Here is a 22,144-nt window from a genome sequence, read left to right as displayed (position 1 = left end):
AAATAATAAAACAAATCTACACATTACCTGTCTGGCGCTCAGTTACGTCCCACGGCGTAAATCCATCTCGGGGGTTAATACATTTGCAGCCGGAGCGCTGCTAACACATCCGCTCCTGACTGTAACTGATTGGGGAATGAATGGAGCAGAGCGCACTCAGTGATGAGAGGTGACGTCACCGCTAGTTACTGAGCAGGCTGCTCCATTCATTCCCCAGTCAGTTACAGTAGGGAGCGGATGTGTTAGCAGCGCTCCGGCTGTAAATGTATTAACCCCCGAGATGGATTTACACCGTGGGACGTGATTTTTTTACTCATATGACCCTGTTGTATGTGGGAAACATTTACTTTTTAGCATGGTTTTGAGGTACATGTAAATTACTTAGGTATGTATGAAAATGTTTTTTATGTGTAAAAAATACTTTTTTACAGTTTTGCAATCTTTTTCTATTTAGATAATTGTTTCCCAAACTCTCGTCCTCATAGCCCCCAACAGATCATGTTTTCAGGATTTTCTAAGTATTCCACAGTATCTGATGCATTGATAATTCTATCACCTGTACAATACTGGGGAAATCCTGAAAATATGATCTGTTGGGGGCCATGAGGACTAGAGTTTGGGAAACACTGATCTAGATGGCTGTCCATTTCTGGACAACCCCAGCTTAAACCATTGAAAATCCCAATTAAAATAAAAACAATATGTGCTTCCCTCTTGCAGAGGTGCTGTTCTGTTCCTGTGATGTTGGCACCACTGTTCCCAGCAAGGTGATGTGACCGGTTGTGTCACGTGCTGGCTGCAGCCAATCATGGCCACTGTATGGCTGCAGCTCATCAATATGCCATCAGAGTGAAAATCCACTCTGACGAAATTTAAAAGGCTGCAGTCAAACAGGGCTGCTCATTGGCTGCAGCCTGCACGCGACACAAAAAGCTAAAAGCCAGATCACCCTCCTGGCAAGAACGGCGCTGATAATGTAGGAACGGCGCTCCTTTTTAATTTTTTTAATTGGGGTCCTCAATTGATTAAGCTGGGGTTATTCTACAATGGCCAACCCTTTTAATGCTTTGGCAGTGTTGAACCTTTTATGCTTGAAAACTAGTGTAATTTTTTTCTTTTTTTTACTTTTTATTTTTGAAAAGAAAAATAAAATTTTTATTATCCCATACTCAGCACAAATAAAAACCCACAATTAAAACGGATATGTTCCCCCCACATGGAGGCGACTGGTCCTAAAGATCTCATTAATTCTGATTCAAAGGTCCATTTACACTTGGAGTTTGGGACTGACACGCTGTGGCAGGTAAATATGGTAGACGGCTGTGTGATTTGTAACACCAAAATAACATTCACATTTCTTTGTCTATTTAATATGTAGGTACTGTATATTTTATTGAAGTCATTGTTACTGCAGCAAACCAGCTACAAATAAAGCTTTCTGGGGCGGGATAGTCTGACCCCAATTGGTCGCATTGATGAAAGGTTGTACAATGAAAATGGGGAATCCTATTGGACTATTTCTAAAACCGACACTCTTCCTCTAAGCACTGGCTATTCCACAGCCCTGTCAAGCCATTCTCATCATGTACATCCATCCATGTCACTAATGGAGCTCACAACCTAACTTTCCTGTCTTGTAGAAATTCAAATGGCCTGGACAATCAGCAGGCTTTTGGCATGTGGAGAAAAACTGGAGAAACAATTGAAAACCAGCGCAATCTCATCGGGAAGCATACAAATTTAATTGTCAGATTTGAACCCAGGATCCTTGTACTGGTAGATTAGTGGTTTTGCTATAGAAATTACTAAAATACCCAGCAATATAGATTTTAATATAATTGACTTGGAATCAGTGACGACAGTCCACACCCTGGTAACGAAGTTATCATGAGTGAAACTATTTAGTAAAGAATAGACACAAAAACATGTAAAGAGAATGGAGAATGTCCAATGACCTGCTCTTTTACATTTAAAATCAGAACAAAAATGTAAAAGACTTCTTAAGGTATTTTCTTGAACTATTTAGACACTTTGATTGTTTAACATCCAATTGCTATAGGTCAGACTTGATACTTCTCAGTCATAAAGTGACTTTTTCTATGACTAAAAGGGGGTTCGATCTGATGGAATTTATGGCATAGGCACCATAAATGTTGTTAGGGGATGACAGTCAGCCGCCTCCAATCGTCAGGACAATTAAGCAATTATATATACTGTTTATATTTATTTATACCCCAGTACAGTCACTGCCAACTCCACAATAACAAATGGAACTAGCTGCCACCACCAATTGTTTATACAGGCCGACCGGATTCTCGTTGAGATAGCGTATTGCTTCAAGGGTGCGGTTTAGGGAGCAAGAGGAACAGAGCTATTAAATTTTATATATTTAATCCAGAGAAGTAGACAGTGTTTATAAAAATATTTACCTAAATGTTATAAAATGAGATCAAAACAATATGGTATATGCAATCATAAAGGATAAAAGGGATAACAAAAGAAAAAGTACTAAACCTGTGTCGAGGAAATGGCTCAGAGTTTAGAGGAGGAAGCACTCCTTAGGGCAACTCCTTAGAAGCACAGAGCACTATGTATTCCACGACTGACAAATGACAGAAACCAAACTCTCCTTTTTATTAGACCAAGTTTGTGCCCACATAACTCCCCTTGGTGAGCTCATATGGTGGCTGGTTGTGGGATGTGCTAGGTCTTTAGAAGATTATGAGATCCCCAAATTTCAGGACATCTTCACCCCTGGAGGTTCCAGGTGGGAGATATTGTTGTCATGTTTCCTATCATGATTTTACCCTTCTATAAAGATGAAACATGGCATGGATAGCATCATCCATCTGAGCCCATATAAAGTAGGAGGTGTTAGGCCGGCCTTATGGTGATGTGAGTGAATATGTTCCATTCGTCACTTCACCACAACACCAAAAATATGACTCCCACAAATATTGTATTAATGCAAACCCCAATATTCATCACTTGAACCATTGGCTCCAGAGTGTCTGAGATAATTCCTTTGAACAGAAGAAACCCATGCCTCGGGAAGTGTACTTCTCCACCTCTGAGTATACGCATCCCAGACTAAGTGGCTGGCTTTCGGCAGATCCCCTAATGTAATTACCTTTTCATGGTAGTAGGTCCTAATTCAATGGAGATTGACATGTCAACTCTTTTTCACTTCCCTAGTTATAATTAATCTCATATGTTCAATGTGAAGGTGATATGTCCCCTCTCCGGAGATGTCTTTATGGATTTTACAATTTTTGTTTACAACACCATAATTCCTTTTTTATTTTTCAATCGAAATTTTAACAAATTTTTTGTTGTGTGCTTGTTTTCATGAATCATAGAATCATAGAATCATAGAATCGCAGAGTTGGAAGGGACCTCCTGGGCCATCTGGTCCAACCCCCTGCTCAAAGCAGGATTCGCTAAATCATCCCAGTCAGATGTCTGTCCAGCCTCTGTTTGAAGACTTCCATTGAAGGAGAACTCACCACTTCTCGTGAAGTTTAACTGCTGGTAAAAATGCATTGGAGACCTTTTGGAAATGTGTTTCACCTGTAAAAACTGGGTTGCCAAAAATATACTGTATATACAACTATGCACTTTTTCATGTTTTTTTTTTTATCTTTTAACTTGTATAGGAAAGCTCAGTAGAGTGCACTTTCCTATAACAAGGGTTAATTAAAAACCATATACTGTACACTGAGCAGCATGCACTTTTACAATGGTGTTCAATAGTAGACAAATAGCATAGCACTATTCAAGACTTTGGCCACTGCCACGCTTATATCTGATGAATGTATATGCTTGCCAGTGAACAAATACAGTATATTGTACGTGTAGCTTAAATCCTACACCTAGCTAGCTGGTCTGCAAAAGCTGACACAAATATGTCAGACCTCCGCTCCTGGCTTTGATGGCTCTGCTCTCCCCTCTGTCAGTGTTGAGGACAGTATCAGGGAGGCTTTTGCACGTATATGGCAGGGGGAAAAGCATTCAAGTCATTATGGAGGGCAGCACACACTAGGTATAGCTAGAAAGGAAAGCAAATTCCTTTTATAAGCTGTAGGAGGGAAAATCACATCAAGGATGAAGCTTTTTTTTATGTGAAAGCTGTATAAAGTCTATATTCTCCAAATGATATTAATTTTATTTTCCACATTTTTAGTCTATGTTAATACATTGTGTTTTTGCTGCTTTTTTTCCTAAGGCAGAAAAGCAGGTTTTGCTGCATTTTTTGCTGTTTTTGTCAGGGTACATTTGTCTCTTGTGCATGCTGATAAAGTTTGGTGCATAAAGAAAAAATCTGATTCTACTTCAGTACGTTTTGGCACCAAAAAGGCATCAAAAACTGGCATTTTTGCAGCGTTTCTTACACCGAAAGCAATGGGTGAAAAACACTGCGAGAAGTGACGTGCTCCATTCTGTAAAAAACAAGGTGTGGCACAAAATACTGAGGACACAAAAGCCAAGCTGTGTGTGTGAGATTTCTGAAATCTCAAACTCTTTGCTGGTACTGTAAATTTGTATAAAAAACACATAAAAAAGATGCTGGAAAACCACAGGTGACGATCTCTGCCTGCTCGGAGAGGGCATGGACTGCTCCTGCTGATGATTCTGTGGCTTTCATTGATATTATGTCAGCAGAGCAGCTTCTTCTCTCCCGTTCTGTTCTGTTGCCGTGGTCTCCTCTCTGCCGATGTCGTGCTGATTGCCATCTCCCAGCTGCCTAACTGCAGGGAACTGGCTGCCAATCAGCATGATATCGGCAACGATGCCCTGGAGACAGAGCACATTGGAGGACAAAGAGATGCTCTGTTGACATGAAGTCAAATGTACCGCAGAACTGCCAGCAGAGATTGGCATCGGGCAGAACAGACAGCTACCTGCCTGTAAGAGCTAAGCTTCATAATAAAAAAAAATACAAAAGTCATGGATAAACCTTTACCTCTTTCTGAATATTGTGGATTTTTTAGTACCGGTATTTTAATTTGTGTTTTACAGACCTATTTCTTGCCTTCACCATGTACTTTAGCACCGTATTTTGTCATTGCTATTCCAGTTATTTTGTACGACATGTTAAACAGCCAACTCCCAGGAAACAGTCCTCCTAGCAAGGCTTTTTAAGACTTCTTGGATGACATTTATAGGCCATGTTCCCATGTGTGAAAACAGTGCTTTTTTCTGTTGGTTTTTTTCTGCTGGTGTCCACACCAAAACACCCAGCTGCAATCTACCTCATTCGTTTTTTGCTGGGTTTTTTTTTCGTTACTTTTTTATCATTATTTGTTTTGAGTACAGATTTTATGCAGAATTTTTTTTTCCAACATGTTTTATTGATTTAAATAGCATTACAATAAATGATAATCATACAAGTCTTGAAAGTAACAAGCTATTTGACAGGTGTAAAACTCACAATGCAGCTTTTCTTAACTGATTTCTTAGTACAGAATTGCTGGAATTCTGCACTTAAAGAGGCCATTTTTTAATGTTTTTTGTTTTCAGGTATTGCGTCAAACTCTACTGGTAAAAAATGATGCATAGTGGGGAGGAGAATTCCTGATATAATATCAACTTTGAACTCTTAAACACAGCAGATGTTTTCACTTTATGTGAATGTGGCTATATGTTTTCCATAGTTTAACCAATATATTTCCAATTATACAGTTGATCTATTTTTTTGTCTAGATCAGGGTTCCCCAACTCCAGTCCTCAAGGCCCACCAACAGATCATTGTTTCAGGATTTCCTTTGTATTGCACAGGTGAAGCAATTATCACCTAAGCAATACTAAGGAAATCCTGAAAACATGATCTGTTGGTGGGCCTTGAGGACTGGAGTTGGGGAACCCTGATCTAGGTTACTGATTTCACAGCTGCATATACAGTGGGTATGGAAAGTATTCAGACCCTTTACATCTTTCACTCTTTGTTTCATTGCAGCCATTTGGTAAATTCAAAAAAGTTCATTTTTTTTCTCATTAATGTACACTCTGCACCCCATCTTGACGGGAAAAAAACAGAAATGTAGAAATTTTTGCAAATGTATTAAAAAAGAAAAACTGAAATATCACATGGTCATAAGTATTCAGACCCTTTGCTCAGTATTAAGTAGAAACACCCTTTTGAGCTAGAACAGCCATGAGTCCAGGTACAGACTGGGACTGAAATTCAGCCCTGGCATTTGAAATCACACAGGCCCATGTTGTCCCCATCCCCAAGAACCAGATGGGATATATTACTAATATTACCCTGAATGGAGGGAAGCAAGATTTACTACAAGACCAATATGTCTAATGATATCCATGGCCTGCTGGAGTAAATGACGGAGTCAGCGACTTTGTGCTCCGTCACAACTCTTAACAGTATGGGTGTCTTGAGAACACCAATTCTGTTAACAACGTAGCAGACAAGGCAGCCAATGACCAGAGAGGCCCTTCAGGAATTTGCCAGAATTGCCAGATGGCCAGTCCGGCCCTGCATGAGTCTTCTTGGGAATGATGCAACAAGTTTTTCACACCTGGATTTGGGGATCCTCTGCCATTCTTCCTTGCAGATCCTCTCCAGTTCCATCAGGTTGGATGTTGAACGTTGGTGGGCAGCCATTTTAAGGTCTCTCCAGAGAATGAGTATTCTGAATATTTGTTTCTCTTAAGTATCGGCACACGTGACCGCCGGAAGCTGCAGGAAGCTGGTGGTTGACACTGCGCGCAACTGAAGAGCAATGAAAACTCACTGCTCTCTGCAATGAACAATTATGGTGAGTATTCCGGACACTGTGCTCTGCTTGTGAACAGCGCATGATGTCCCTGCCATACACTGCTTACAAGCATTAAGCAGCTGCTGGCCATAGAGCAGGACAATGCGAGGGATCGAAGGAAGTTAAGTGGAATGGTATGTTTTAAAAAATCTTTTCTGATGGGGCCATGCATACCAGGACTGGGATGGGGCCAATAATACCAGAATAAGGATGGGATCAATCATATCAGGAACAGGATGGGGCCAATCATTTCAGGAAGCCAAAAATAAATTAATATTCATTGCCCTCCACGCCCATGGGTGTGGAATGCAGCGAACATTAATTTCTCTTTAGCAGTGGGCCCAGGAGTTAGCCGTAGCAGCCGCCAGCTCCTGCCTCGGTGACCCGCTGCTCTGCCAAAATTGCTCCCCCACCTCCCCACCACAGCCAGAGCCAGTACATCCGGACTATAAGATGCACCCCCCTTTTTCCTCCACATTTTGGGAGGAAAAAGGTGCGACTTATAGTCCGAATAATATGGTACCTTATCAGAGAGGTTTGCTTCTTTCTCCGCAAGGAATGATCTTTTTAAAAATTCTTGAAGGGGTTGTTCAGCCTTAAGCTACACATATGCAATTACTCTGTGACTGCAGACTTGAGAATCCTCCTATTGTGTGCACTGCCTGCTGTGAGGATCCTCCAGTGCGGGTGCAGGGAGCAGGTGGTCATGTGAGCACAAGTATGTGATGTACATACTCCCAGCCACATTCCAACTAGACTGCATCCAGCCTCGCTCTGTACACTTGTATTGAGTGAGGTCAGCCCATCTAGTTGGAATGTGACTGTAATTATGCATATCACATGCTTGCAGTTACATGACTGTCTGGTCCCTGCGCCGGCCCTGGAGCATCCTCACAGCGTGCAGTGCACACAGTGGGAGCGCACACAAGTCTACAGTCACATAGCGTAACTGCCAACTTGTAGTTTAAGGCCAGAAACCCCTTTAACTCTTGGGTAAACTCTGCATTCAATGACTGAGAGAGGAGATGGCAGTTACTATTGATAAGATTCTATGTAGAGTGGAGGGATAAGAAGGAGGAGCCATAGGCAGTGCGCCTCCCTCTTCCCCTCCCCCATCTGCATAGACTCTTATCAATAGCAAAGGTCATCTAAATAGACAGGAGGCGCTCTGCCTATAGCTTCTCTCTCCTTCTCCTCCCTCTTAGCCTTCCTTTTACATAGAATATTATCAGTAGATTCTTTCTTCACTGATTACAGATTTCACTGGGGAAATTTACAATTCTGAGAATGATCAGTACTGGAGGAGAAAGAAGCAGATAAACTACGAAGTTTCTTGTTTTCACGCATGCTATAGATTTATATAATAAAACGGTTATTCTTTAACCTTAATCTTCTTTATCTGATATTGCATGTAATGTACATCATAATTAACATGTCACAATGCAAATTATTGCACTTGTTCCAAGCCGGTCCCAAAGACAAACTTGGCTCAAAGTAAGTGGAGATTGTGTCACAAGGAAAAACGTGTGATCAGCACAGTAAGGCCATAGTCTTGGAACGATACCAGATATATACAGTGGCTTGCGAAAGTATGTGGCTCCCTGGAACTTTTCAACCTGTTCCCATATATCATGCTTCAAATATAAAGATACCAAATGTAAATTTTTGGTGAAGAATCAACAAGTGGGACACAATTGTGAAGTTGAACGAAATTCAACCCCAAGCGACTTGCAGCTGTAATTGCAGCAAAAGGTAGCTCAACAAGCTATTAAATTAAAGGGGTCCAATAATATTGCACGCCCCACTTTTCAGTTTTTGAATTTCCACAAAAATTTAAAGTAACCAATAAATTTCGTTCAACTTCATAATTGTGTCCCACTTGTTGTTGATTCTTCACCAAAAATGTACATTTGGTATCTCTATGTTTGAAGCATGATATGTGGGAAAAGGTTGAAAAGTTCCAGGTAGTCGAATACTTTCGCAACGCACTGTAGCTTAATAAAAAGATTTAATAAAGAGCAAAATAACAAACTGATGGTATCCATTACAAAGAAAGAAAAGATTAGGAAAAGATAATGAAGCCCGTGTCCCCACACTGCGCTGGTTGTACGGGGAGTCAGAGAATGTTCGGCTTAAGGACACAGAGTGACGTCACAGTGGAAGAAAGTCACCACTACTCCAAGGAGTATCTCACAATTGTCACCAGGAGAACATGGAGAGATGTAGTCCTCCTTCTCCAGAGTGATCATACCAGTGGTCCTAGTTGTAAGGGGAGTCAGAGAATGTTCGGCTTAAGGACACAGAGCAGACATGACGTCACAGTGGAAGAAAGTCACCACTACTCCAGGGAGTACCTCGCAATTGTCACCAGGAGAACATGGAGATATGTAGTCCTCCTGCTCCAGAGTGATCATACCAGTGGTCCTAGTTGTAAGGGGAGTCAGAGAATGTTCGGCTTAAGGACACAGAGCAGACATGACGTCACAGTGGAAGAAAGTCACCACTACTCCAGGGAGTACCTCGCAATTGTCACCAGGAGAACATGGAGAGATGTAATCCTCCTGCTCTAGAGTGGTCAAACTAATGGTCCTAAACCGGGCAATATTTTCAATAATGAAACTTTACATGTACATCCTTTTCTGCTGATGCCGTTGGAAAAGGAGTGTAAAATGAATTGCTTATATTTATTAACTTAATGAAAAGGCTTCTCGTTTATGAAAGGTTCAATATAGCAGACTAAATTATTCATTGATATTGAATCGTTTGTGGAGTTAACTGCTGGGCGCACATGCCACAACTGAAATGTAGGTCAGGAAATGCTGCTCACTTAATATTTTTATGTAGCTGAGTGTATTTTAATGGATCATTCAACAGGGGAAGATAAAATGGCTTCTGTTGTGTTAAAGAAAAATCTGTTTATTTTTTACAAATATCCTTATTGTGTGGGATTATTCAGCAAACACAATTTTAAATGATAATTAATAATTGTGAATAAATCTGTGGGATTTGAAGTGGTTCCATTATCTCCCAGTGTGAGGAGGAGGCAGCCAGCGTTGTATTATTCTCACCTGCCGAGTGGGCAAGAAAATAGCTAACATCAAACCATTGTTTTAATTACATCAGACTATGCGGCCAATTCATCTTTAGATCTCTTTTTCTTCAATAATTTCATTCAACTTGATTGCTGTTGTAAAACGAAGATTAGGATCTATAGATGGATGAAGTTTTACTATGTCTTCTTAAAATTGTGACCAAAAACGGGTTTGTAACTAAGCTTATTGGTTACCCAGAGATTTGGGCAGAAATTAACCATATTGTTGTAAAGCTATTTGGAATTTTGTTTTATTTTTTGAAATGTGACTTAAAGTGGTTTTCCCCTTTCGGATAAGGCACTTGCGGACACAGACAGAAGAGGGCCCTTTTGTGGTATTTCACAAAGTGGCCATCCCCTTGGGATACTGGATGTACAATGCCTTGTGAAAGTATTTGCTTGGCATTTTTTGTGTTTTGCTACCTCACAGCATGGAATTTCACTGTTTTTATTGAGGGTTTACTGCAGTTCATGTAAAGAACATGCCTACAACTGTGAACCTTTTGTTTTCCATTTATTGTGAAGCAAACAAGTAGGACAAAATAACTGAAAACTTCAATGTACATAACTATTCACCTCCCTAAAGTCAGTGCTTTGTAGAGCCTCCTTTTGTGGCAATTACATGTGCAAGTCACTTTGGATAAGCCTCTTTGAACTTTCCACATCTTGCTGCTGAAATTTTTGCCCATTCCTCAAGGCAAAATTGCTCCAGCTCCTTCAAGTTAAATGGATTCATCTGGTAAACAGCAATCTTCAAGTCTGACCACAGATTCTCAATTGGATTAAGGTCTGGGCTTTGACTAGAGCCCTCCAAAACATTTACATGTTTCCCCTTAAACCACTTGAGTGTTGCTTTGGCAGTATGCTTTGGGTCATTGTCTTGTTGGAAGGTGAATCCCTGACAAGTCTCAAATCGCTGACAGACTGAAACAGGTTTTGCTCAAGAATATCTCAGTATTTCGCACCATCCATCTTCCCCTTAACTCAGACAATTTTCCCTGTCACTGCTGTCAAAAAACATCCCCACAACATGATGCTGCCACCACCATGCTTTACTGTGGAGATCGTGTTCTTGGGGTGAGGAGCTGTGTTGGCTTGGCACCAGATATGGAGTTTACCTTGGTGCCAAAAAGTTCAATTTTGGTCTCATCTTACCATGGCTCCTTCCTCCATACATTTGGGGAGTGTCCCATATGTCTTTTGGCAAACTGAAAACAAGCCTTACAATTTTTGTGTGTAAGTAATGGCTTTTTACTGCCCACTCTTCCATAAAGGTCACCTCTATAGAGTGTATGGCTTATTGTGATCGTATGGACATATACTTCAGTCTCAGCTGGGGAACTCTGCAGCTCCTTCAGTGTTACCTTTGGTCTCTTTGCTGACTCTCTAATGCCCTCCTTGCCCAGGCTGAGAGTTTTGGTCGGCGGCCCTCTCTTGGTAAGTTTGTTGTGGTACCACATGTTGTGTGCCACTGGGGAGGTGCCAGATGGTACAGAAGGGCCAGCTGGGGCATGTAGTCCCACTGGCAGATAATCATGTCACGGTAGCTGAAGTGGGTCGCTGGACCCCTCAATACTTCCCTTGTGTCCACAACATTTGACAATAGCGGAAGATGGTACCTGTGGATGGTTTAGAACCCTCCGGGGGCACTCATGTAGCTGTGCTGTCAGGGTGCATGTTTTGGAGGGCCCGTGGTGTTTGTACAATCTGTAGCAGCTAGACACACAGGTGAACTTGTAAGCATAACAATTTTACTGAAAGATTTAACGGTGTACAGTCTCTCTTAGTGTCCATATGGAAGTAATGATTCTCTCCTCATGAAACAAGTGAGCTTGTAGCTTCTCAGAGTGGCTGGAGCAGAGTTCTCTTCACTTGCTATTAGCGAAAGTGTTATGTGCAGTCCGAGAAATATTACACAGATGGAGAGACCGTCACAGACTGGCTCTCCATGGAAACACACTAAAGTGTGGAAGTACTCAAGGTTTTGAGCCTACTGTTCCCTTTCGCAGGGGTAGGTTAAGCAAAGTCAGTGGCGTGGCAGCCACGTGGATCTGGTCCTGGCTAGAAGCAAACAGGATAACTAGCATGCAGGAGAGCACATGTGCAGCTTTATCTCTTCTGACAGGATGAGACTTCACTCCTTTGTGGAGGAGATTATGTGGCAAAAGATATCCCCTCAGCGTGGACTCACATGGAAAACTATGATGGAAGCAGTAGTGTTTGCTCCCTCAGGCAGCTTGAACCACCCAGAACTGGAAGTTACCTCAGAAAGTCTGTGTGAGCCCTGGGCTGGGAGTCTCCTCCCAGCTGATTCTATGGCAGCTTGTTGTGAGGCGAACAATCACTTAACTTTCATATATACATTGGCCAGTAGATGGCAGCAAAGCATATTTTTGAATTATCGGTATACAATGCAATGTTTTACATTTTCTAACTCACAGTGCCCAAACTAATTCTGACACACTGGTACAAATCTACTGCCACACGACAACTGCCTTATTCAGCAGCAGTAGAACAGGTACCAGGATACCACACATGTTTTTTTTTCATTTGATGACAATGGATTTGGTGCTCCGGGGGAGTTTTGTGCCCCTGACTGCTGGGTCTAGAAGGGACCAATAAAAGAAGGGGAACTGACATTCTTCATATTGTGAATATTTCTACTGCATCTCTGTGAAGAAAGGTTGTCTGAGAGCAAAAGCATTGCTCAGTCCTAAGGAGGGAATACATTGATTTGATGAAACAAGTGTCCCGCAGGGATCTGCCTGTCCTCATGTATGAGTCCATCTTCAACTGTGAGAGTAAAACTGAACACCAATTATCTACTGTTTGTATATACCGTATATTTCAGATCATAAGATGTACTTTTTTTCCTCCAAATTTGGAAGGTCTAAATCTGCGCATTCGATGAGAAGATTTAAACAAGATAGGATTAGTAAGAGAATAATTAGAGTCAAATCCAATAGTGGAGATATCAAAACTCATCCTTCTGACATTGCGAATGCCTTCGCAGATTTTTTTCAAGGTCTGTACAATCTATCTACAGATTCTGATACACCGCAACCCGATATTGCATCGATAGGTGCATTTCTAGATAAACTAAATCTTCCCCAGATTGATTCTCTGGAATTAGACCATATAAATAGGCCTATCTCCACAGATGAAATCTCTGATGCAATCAATAAACTTAAGGCTCAGAAGTCACCAGGGCCTGATGGATTCATTAATGAGTACTATAAGACATTTCAACAGCTTCTGACTCCCCATTTGGTAAATATATTTAATTTGGCTTCCTGTCAGGGTTCCTTCCCAAAGGAAATGTTGGAAGTGACTATAGTTATGATACCTAAGGAAGGGGGGGATCCTGATAGGGTTCAAAGTTACAGGCCAATTTCACTTATCAATGGGGATGTCAAGTTATACTCAAAAATATGGGCCGAGAGACTAAAGAAGATTCTTCCTTCCTTAGTTAAAGATGACCAGATTGGATTCGTTGAGGGTCGTCAGGCGTCTGATGGAACCAGAAGGATTTTGAATATATTGAACGCTGCAAAATTTTCTACTGCTCCTTCGGTTCTGGTTACATTAGACGCCGAGAAAGCTTTTGATAGGCTGGATTGGAACTATCTTGGAAGGGTACTTTTGAAATTTGGATTTAATGATACATTCATATCCTCGATTATGGCCTTATACTCAGAACCATGCGCAAAAGTTTATACTAATAACCACCTGTCAAAGTTATTTTCCATCTCAAATGGTACGAGACAGGGGTGTCCCCTTTCCCCACTTCTATTTGTTTTAGCAATAGAACCATTAGCAGAAAAAATTAGATCTAATCCAAATATCCATGGCCTAGAAATGTTACAGTGTTCGTTTAAAATCAGTTTGTTCGCAGATGATATAGTATTGACTCTTTTAAACCCAGAGATCTCTATTGCGGCATTGATGGTGGATTTGAAGGTATTCTCGAATATTTCATATTTTAAAATCAACCACTCAAAGTCAAAGATTCTGTCTTTTAATTTAAATTATCAGGAAAAGGAACGGCTTGAAAGTCTCTCAAATTTTTCAGGAAAAGAGGAAGAAGTCGGATACCTAGGGATAATATTGACAAATAAATTCCAGTCAATTATTCAAATTAATATTAATAACCTAATCAAAGCTATTACTATAGACTTTACTAATTTTAAACGAATTACTCTATCCTTATTTGGAAGGATACTGGCCGTAAAGTCTTTCATTTTGCCTAAAATATTATATTTATTTAGAACCCTGCCTGTCAATATTCCATCAGCTCATTTGTCTAAAATCCAGGCTTTAATCAACTCTTTTATTTGGGATGATAAAAAACCCAGAATTGCCTCAAACGTTCTTTATAAAAACAAAGAAAATGGAGGTCTGGGATTGCCGAATATTACGGCATATTACCAAGCCTTGTTAATTAAAGCCAGCCTTCTTTGGTTTAAACAAACTAAGTCTCCGGCGTGGGTGGTTTTGGAAGAGAATCAAAGTAACAATAATCTACTTTATAATATTTTTTATAATAATATTCTTGGCTATAAGCAAAATCTACCTTCACACCCCATATTTCAAGCTATACTTTTGGCCTGGAAAAGTTTTATTCGGCCGGGAAGGAATTGGAATAAAATAAGACAATTGAATAATGTACCGTTATCCTTACTATCAATCATCTATAAGCTTTCAATTCCAGATATTTGGTCTACATGCAACATTAAGAAAATAGGAGACTTGTATAATGGGACTTTCCTTTCATTCAGCGAAATTAAATTAAAGTCTAATCTCCCTTCTTCAGAAATCTTTTTCTTCATTGTTCTTAAAGATCATATTAAAAAATTCCTTAACCTTAAACCACTAAATTTGGACTTATTAGCCTTATTCATGGGAAACTTAGAAAAGAGAAGCGTCTGGAACTTAAAAAATATATACAAAATTTTTAATAGAGATACAGTTATATTAAAAACGGCATATATGAAACGCTGGGAGACTGAATTAAACATAACTCCCTCACTAGAACAATGGCAAGATGCTATCAAACTTTCTTATACCTCAACAATCTCGATGTCGTTACGCGAATCTTACTACAAAATAGTCGCAAGATGGTACTATACTCCATCGAGATTGTTTTTTATAAATCGTGGCACTTCCAACTTATGCTGGAGAGAGTGTGGATCGGTAGGGAATTTATTCCATATATTTTGGGGATGCCCAAACCTTAGGAGCTTGTGGGGAGAGGTTTCGGCTCATATAAATACATTTTTAGGTAGGAGGATAGTTATATCTCCTAGTATGGCTCTTTTGCTCCTGGATCTGGAACATCTAGATTTTCCATCGAACCTTATGATAGCACATATTCTATCAGTAGTAAAAAACACCATAGCAGCACATTGGAAGAAAATTGATCCTCCAAAATATATTCCATAATCTTTTGGTCCACAGTGCACTAGAAAGGCGCTTTCCTTTACAAAACAATTATTTGGTCAAGTACAATAAGAAATGGGGCGTATGGAACAAGCTCTTTATTACTTAACTTGTACCTCTAGAAATCTGCTTTTAGGTTTTGACGAATCCGAGTGAGACTATACTTCATATTTCATATTTTAGAGTCTGGCGTTTAGTTTTTAAGTATAGCTTTAAATTAGAATTTAGCTTAAGTTTTGGATGATGATCATATGGCTTCATGCCATTGTTTAAATGTACTGACATTTCTTATATTCATGCATAAACAAGGTACTCTCATTGAGTTTTCTATTGTATTCCCTTCCCTTCCTTTCCTCTGTTACCCTCCCTATTCTCCCTTCCTTTTATGTTTGTTTAAAACTTGGAAAATTCTAATAAAAATTATTGGAAAATAAATAAATCTGCGCATTCGCTGCCTCTGGCAACCATTTTCCCGACACCCACTGCATGGAAATCGTTGGGAAAGGGGACGAATCTTATGAAAGCCCAGGTCCCACAGCATCAACCTGCTCCAGCCAACACTGCTGGCCTCTTGAAGCAGCTCCACCACAGCCGCCTTCCAGTTAAGCTTCCGCTAAAACGGACTATTAGATGCACCACTATTTTATTTAAAAGATTTTTTTTTCTATTTTTCACCCTTTTGGGGTACATCTTATGTTCTGCTGCGTCTCATAATCAGAAAAATACGGTAATTACTTGCCCCATTATCATTAGTAAAGAAACTGCTTTTTTCAAGTTAACACTCTTGATTGGAGATTAGTTGCACAAACCACCTTTTGCACCCTGATCCTCTACTTAAAGGTGCAGCTACTGTGCAAATAATCATTCTCCACATTACCTGTTCTGCTGTTCAAATTCCATTTGCTTGGTGTGGAAATGGGCCATCTGACCTCTTGGGCCCCTATCCAGCCGCACAGGTTGCACCAATGATATGCCTGCATCTGAGATAAGGTTCAGCTCTGGCTGCAGTTTGTTGAAAAAAAATCAAAATCAGCAAACTGCCCTGAGCTCACATTCCAGACAATCGGAGCAGTGGTGGAAACTGGCTGGTGGACTCGAGGAAGAAGAGTACAGTGTGGGTTGTTTTTCCCCTTCCCGACCTGTGACACAGCGTATGCGTCATGAAAGTTGGTGCCAATCCGACCTGTGATGCATACCCTGTGTCACAGAATGATCGCCCTCCTGCGGGCCGGGTGACAGGGGAGAATGAAAGGTCACCCAGCACGCAGGTACAGGGGGACCTATACTTGACCCCAGGGGGGGTGGCTTAGCCCCCCCGGGTCTACGATCACTCCTGGTGACCTTTTTGTCACCCCCCTCAGATCTGATTGGAGCTAGCGTCCATGTGACGCTAGCCCTCCAATTAGATGTGGAGGGGCGGATAAAAACAATGTCTGCTTCGCTCCTCAGCTTCATCCCATCTGTGGAAGCTGAGGAGCAAGGTGCCTGACTGCTGACCCGCCCCACAAAGCCTGCGATCGCCACCACTGCCCGCCGACGCTGCAGCCACCGTCGCCGCCCGCCGCCGCCACTGCTAGCACCACTGCTGCTGTGTGCTCAGGACAGGTACTCCCCCCTCCTGTCCTCCACTCCCCCGAACTCCGCTCCCTCCCCCCTCCCCCCTGCCCCCCTTGATCACCACCTGAACGGGTGATCACCCCCTGCCCCCCATAATCACCTGCTGCATTTGCTCACCTCCTCCTGCAGGCTCCATTTGCTCCCCTCCTCCCTCCTGCCCCCCTGCGCCTGACAGCTCCTTTTTCTCCATTTTCTCTCCTCCTCCCCTTGTGATCACCCCCTGATCACCCCCTGCCCCCCAATCACTTGCTACTGCCATCTATATTTTCTGCTGGTCCTCTGCTCCCCTCCTGCCCCCAACCGCACCTGACAGCCCCATCCTCCCCTGGTGATCACACCCCCAGTGATCCCCCTGATCACCCCCTGCCCCCTTGATCACCACCTGATAACCTGCTGCCGGCTTCATCTACAGCTGGTCCTCTGCTACCCTCCTGCCCCCCCCGCACCTGACAGCCCCATCCTCCTCTGGTGATCACCCCCCCAGTGATCACCCCAATCACCCCGTGCCCCCCTGATCACCCCCTGATCACCTACTGCTGCTGCCGGCTCCATAAACATCTCGTCCTCTGCTCCCCTCCTGCCTCCCCCAGCACCTGACAGCTCCATCCTCCCCTGGTGATCACCCCCCCAGTGATCACCCCAATCACCCCGTGCCCCCCTGATTACCCCGTGCCCCCCTGATCACCTCCTGATCACCTGCTGCTGCCGTCTCCATCTATAGCTGGTGTTCGGCTCCCCTTCTGCCCCCCCCGCGACTGATAGCCCCATCCTCCCCTGGTGATCACCCTCCCAGTGATCACCCCAATCACCCCGTGCCCCCCTGATCACCTGCTGCTGCCGGCTCCATCTGTAGCTGGTCCTCGGCTCCCCTTCTGCCCACCCGCGACTGATAGCCCCATCCTCCCCTGGTGATCACCCCCCCAGTGATCACCCCAATCACCCCCTGCCCCCCTGATCACCCCCTACCCCCTTGATCACCCCCTGCCCCGCTGATCACCCCCTGATCACCTGCTGCTACTGCCGGCTCCATCTGCTGCATCTCATCAGCCCTTTCCTGCCCCGCTCGCGCCTGACTGCCCTCGCCCGCGCCTGACAGCCCCCGCCCACGCCTGACAGCTCCCGCCCGCACCTGACTGCCCCCGCCCGCGCCTGACAGCTCCCGCCCGCGCCTGACTGCCCCCTCCCGCACCTGACTGCCCTCGCCCACGCCTGACTGCCCTCGCCCGCGCCTGACTGCCCTCGCCCGCGCCTCACTGCCCCCGCCTGACAACCCGCACCTGACAGCCCGTCCTGCAGTAGAAAGTTTTCACCAAACACTCGCACATACACACGCCCATGCATACTATAATAAAGCTTCTTAACACAAGTACACACCACACACACAATGTCCCGCTCATCCCAGTCATCCCAGTCACAAAGGGTCTACTCAGTTGAGGAGGCATATGAAATTATTGCCTCCGAAACTGATAGTGAGGAGGACCTCACCTTTCTCTATACCTCTCACTCTTCCTCTTCCAGCGACATAGACTTGCCACCACCAAGATTTTGCAGGACAAGAAATCGTCCGGAGCCCAGGGAGGAAGAGTCAGAGGCCTTAGAGGAAGAGTCGGGTACCTTGGAGGAAGTCCCACAGTCAAGTGTGAGTTTCCCCCAACCTAGTGTTAGTCACGCCCAACCTAGCACTAGTGCTCCCTCCTGTACCCCTGTCCCTGAAAATTTTGCTCCACAGATTCCTGATTTCGTTCCCCAATCAGGAATCCAGTTTGAGACTGCCAACTTCAGGGAAATAGACTTTTTCAAAGTCTTTTTCTCTGAATCAATCGTCAGTCTCATGGTGGAGCAAACAAACTTGTATGCTCAGCAATTTTCGGCCGAACACCCAATTTCTTCATTCTCTACTTGGAGTCCCGTGGACTCTGTAGAAATGATTAAAAATTGGGGACTGGTCCTTCACATGGGGATTGTGAAGAAACCAGAAATTCGCCAATACTCGAGTACTGATATTTTATATCAAACTCCAGTATTTGGCATGGTTATGTTTCGCAAACGTTTTGAGGCGATTCATAAATTTCTCCATTTCAGGGACAACACTGAAAGCCTTCCCCACGATGACCCAAATTTTTATAGACTGTTCAAAATTCGGCCGCTCATCGAACACTTCAACGACAAGTTTGCTGAAGTGTACATTCCCAAAAGGGAAATTTGTGTGGATGAATCCCTCATCCACTTCAAAGGGAGGCTTCAGTTCCGTCAGTACCTGCCCAGCAAAAGGGCGAGGTACGGGATAAAACTCTACAAGCTGTGTGAGAGTACCTCAGGGTACACTCTCAGCTTTAGAGTTTACCAAGGAAAGGATAGTAGGATCCAGCCCCCAGAATGTCCACTTGCTTTGGGGGTGAGTGGGAAAATGGTGTTGGATTTGGTCCACCCAATGCTTGATAAAGGTTACCATCTGTACGTTGATAACTTTTATACAAGCATCACACTATTTCAATCCCTCTCTGCCAGAGCTATCGTCGCTTGCGGTACCGTGCGCAGAAACCAGAGGGGTCTCCCTTTGCTGCTAATTGAGCAGCCTCTCCGAAAGGGTGAGAGCCGAGCCCAATGTAGCGGCAACATGCTTGTGGTCAAGTTCAAAGACAAAAGAGACGTCTTTGTCTTGACCACAATCCATGGTCCTGGCACCACGGCCACCACCGTTCGAGGTACCCCAGCACCAGTCCACAAACCGGACTGTGTCCTGGCGTACAACCATGACATGGGGGAGTTGATCTTTCTGATCAAGTCCTCCAGCCCTATAGTGCCATGCGGAAGGCGGAGGTGTGGTACAAAAAACTGGCTGTGCACCTCGTATAAATGGCACTGTATAATGCATGCATGCTATCACGATGTGCAGGCCAAGACCACTCCTTTCCTTGAGTTCCAGAAGGCGGTGATAAAGGCCATGATTTTTGGAGAGGAGGACGGAGTGCGCCCCAGCACCCCTGGAACTCAAGTTTCCCGTATGGTACCAGGGCAACATTTTTCCAGTGAGGGGATAACAAGAAAAAGGTGCCGGGTGTGCTTTAAAAGGGGGACAAGAAAAATGACTCGTTTCCAATGTGAAACGTGTCCTGACAAACCTGGACTGTGTTTGAATGAATGCTTCAGAATTCATCACACGTCCATGGACTAAACACATCCAGACATTCCACGACAGAACTCACCCACACTAGGCTGACATACACATCACCACACACACCAACCTAACATACACTACACCACACACACCAACCTGATGTAGTGCGTCAGGTTGATGTGTGTGGTGTAGTGTACATCAGGTTGGTGTGTGTGGCCCAGTGTACGTCAGGTTGGTATGTGTGCTGTACACTACACCACACACACCAACCTTACGTACACTACACCACACACCAACCTGACGTACACTACACCACACACACCAACCTGACGTAGTGTCAGGTTGGTGTGTGGCGTAGTGTACGTCGGGTTGGTGTGTGTGGCCTAGTGTACGTCAGGTTGGTGGGTATGTGTGCTGTACACTACACCACACACACCAACCTGACGTACACTACACCACACACCAACCTGACGTACACTACACCACACACACCAACCTGAAGTACACTACACCATACACACCAAGTGTGTCAGGTTGGTGTGTGTGGCCTAGTGTATGTCAGGTTTGTGAGTATGTGTGCTGTACACTACACCACATACACCAACCTGACGTACACTACACCACACACCAACCTGAAGTACACTACACCATACACACCAAGTGTGTCAGGTTGGTGTGTGTGGTGTAGTGTACATCAGGTTGGTGTGTGTGGCCTAGTGTACGTCAGATTGGTGAGTATGTGTGCTGTACACTACACCACACACACCAACCTGATGTACACTACACCACACACCAACCTGACGCACACTACACCACACACACCAACCTGACGTAGTGTGTCAGGTTGGTGTGTGTGGTGTAGTGTACATCAGGTTGGTGTGTGTGGCCTAGTGTACGTCAGGTTGATGAGTATGTGTGCTGTACACTACACCACACACACCAACCTGACGTACACTACACCACACACCAACCTGACGTACACTACACCACACACACCAACCTGACGTAGTGTGTCAGGTTGGTGCGTGTGGTGTAGTGTACATCAGGTTGGTGTGTGTGGCCTAGTGTATGTCAGGTTTGTGAGTATGTGTGCTGTACACTACACCACATACACCAACCTGACGTACACTACACCACACACCAACCTGAAGTACACTACACCATACACACCAAGTGTGTCAGGTTGGTGTGTGTGGTGTAGTGTACATCAGGTTGGTGTGTGTAGCCTAGTGTACGTTAGGTTGGTGAGTATGTGTGCTGTACACTACACCACACACACCAACCTGATGTACACTACACCACACACCAACCTGACGCACACTACACCACACACACCAACCTGACGTAGTGTGTCAGGTTGGTGTGTGTGGTGTAGTGTACATCAGGTTGGTGTGTGTGGCCTAGTGTACGTCAGGTTGATGAGTATGTGTGCTGTACACTACACCACACACACCAACCTGACGTACACTACACCACACACCAGTGTCAGGTTGGTGTGTGGCGTAGTGTACGTCTGGTTGGTGTGTGGTGTAATATAGTGTAATATAGTGTACATCATGTTGTCGTGTGTGTGGGTGGTGTATACTACACCACACACCAACCTGACATAACCTACATACTTTCCATAAGCGACATGGTGTCCGCTAACGATTGGAGCTAATTTTCCATTTAAAAAGTCAAATGGCGCTCCTTCCCTTCTGAGCCCTGCCGTGCGCCCAAACAGTGGTTCCCCCCCACATATGAGGTATCGGTGTACTCAGGAGAAATTTCCCAACAAATTTTAGGATCCATTTTATCCTGTTGCCCATGTGAAAATGAAAAAACTGAGGCTAAAAGAAAATTTTTATGAAAAAAAAGTACTTTTTCATATTTACGGCTCAATTTGTGAAGCACCTGGGGGTTCGGAGTGCTCACTATGCATCTAGATAAGTTCCCTGGGGGTCTAGTTTCCAAAATGGGGTCACTTGTGGGGTGCTCCAATGTTTAGGCACACAGGGGCTCTCCAAACGCAACATGGCAACCGCTAAATATTCCAGCATATTTTCCATTCAAAAAGTCAAATGGCGCTCCTTCCCTTCTGAGCCCTGCTGTGCACCCAAACAGTGG

At 43.7% G+C, this 22,144-nt stretch overlaps 1 protein-coding gene across 2 annotated transcripts in view; it reads left to right on the top strand.

The window, feature by feature from the left end:
- The window catches only part of CUNH1orf21 (chromosome unknown C1orf21 homolog), a 194,998-nt gene that overhangs the window by 24,773 nt on the left and 148,081 nt on the right, over positions 1-22,144 (top strand). The window contains exon 1 of one of the 2 annotated variants that reach the window (XM_073582906.1): positions 3,320-3,531. The exons of the other annotated variant lie outside the window; for it this stretch is intronic. The gene's annotated coding sequence lies outside the window, so the exon portion shown is untranslated. Of the gene's footprint in view, positions 1-3,319; positions 3,532-22,144 lie in introns of those variants that run through there. 2 annotated transcript variants of the gene reach the window in all.

Source organism: Dendrobates tinctorius, unplaced genomic scaffold (genome assembly GCF_039654945.1).
Source record: "Dendrobates tinctorius isolate UK_male_01 unplaced genomic scaffold, ASM3965494v1 ptg000074l, whole genome shotgun sequence".
In the NCBI taxonomy this organism is placed as follows: domain Eukaryota; kingdom Metazoa; phylum Chordata; class Amphibia; order Anura; family Dendrobatidae; genus Dendrobates; species Dendrobates tinctorius.
The sequence above is the reverse complement of the archived record's forward strand: the minus strand, read 5'-3'. Positions and strand labels throughout refer to the sequence as shown.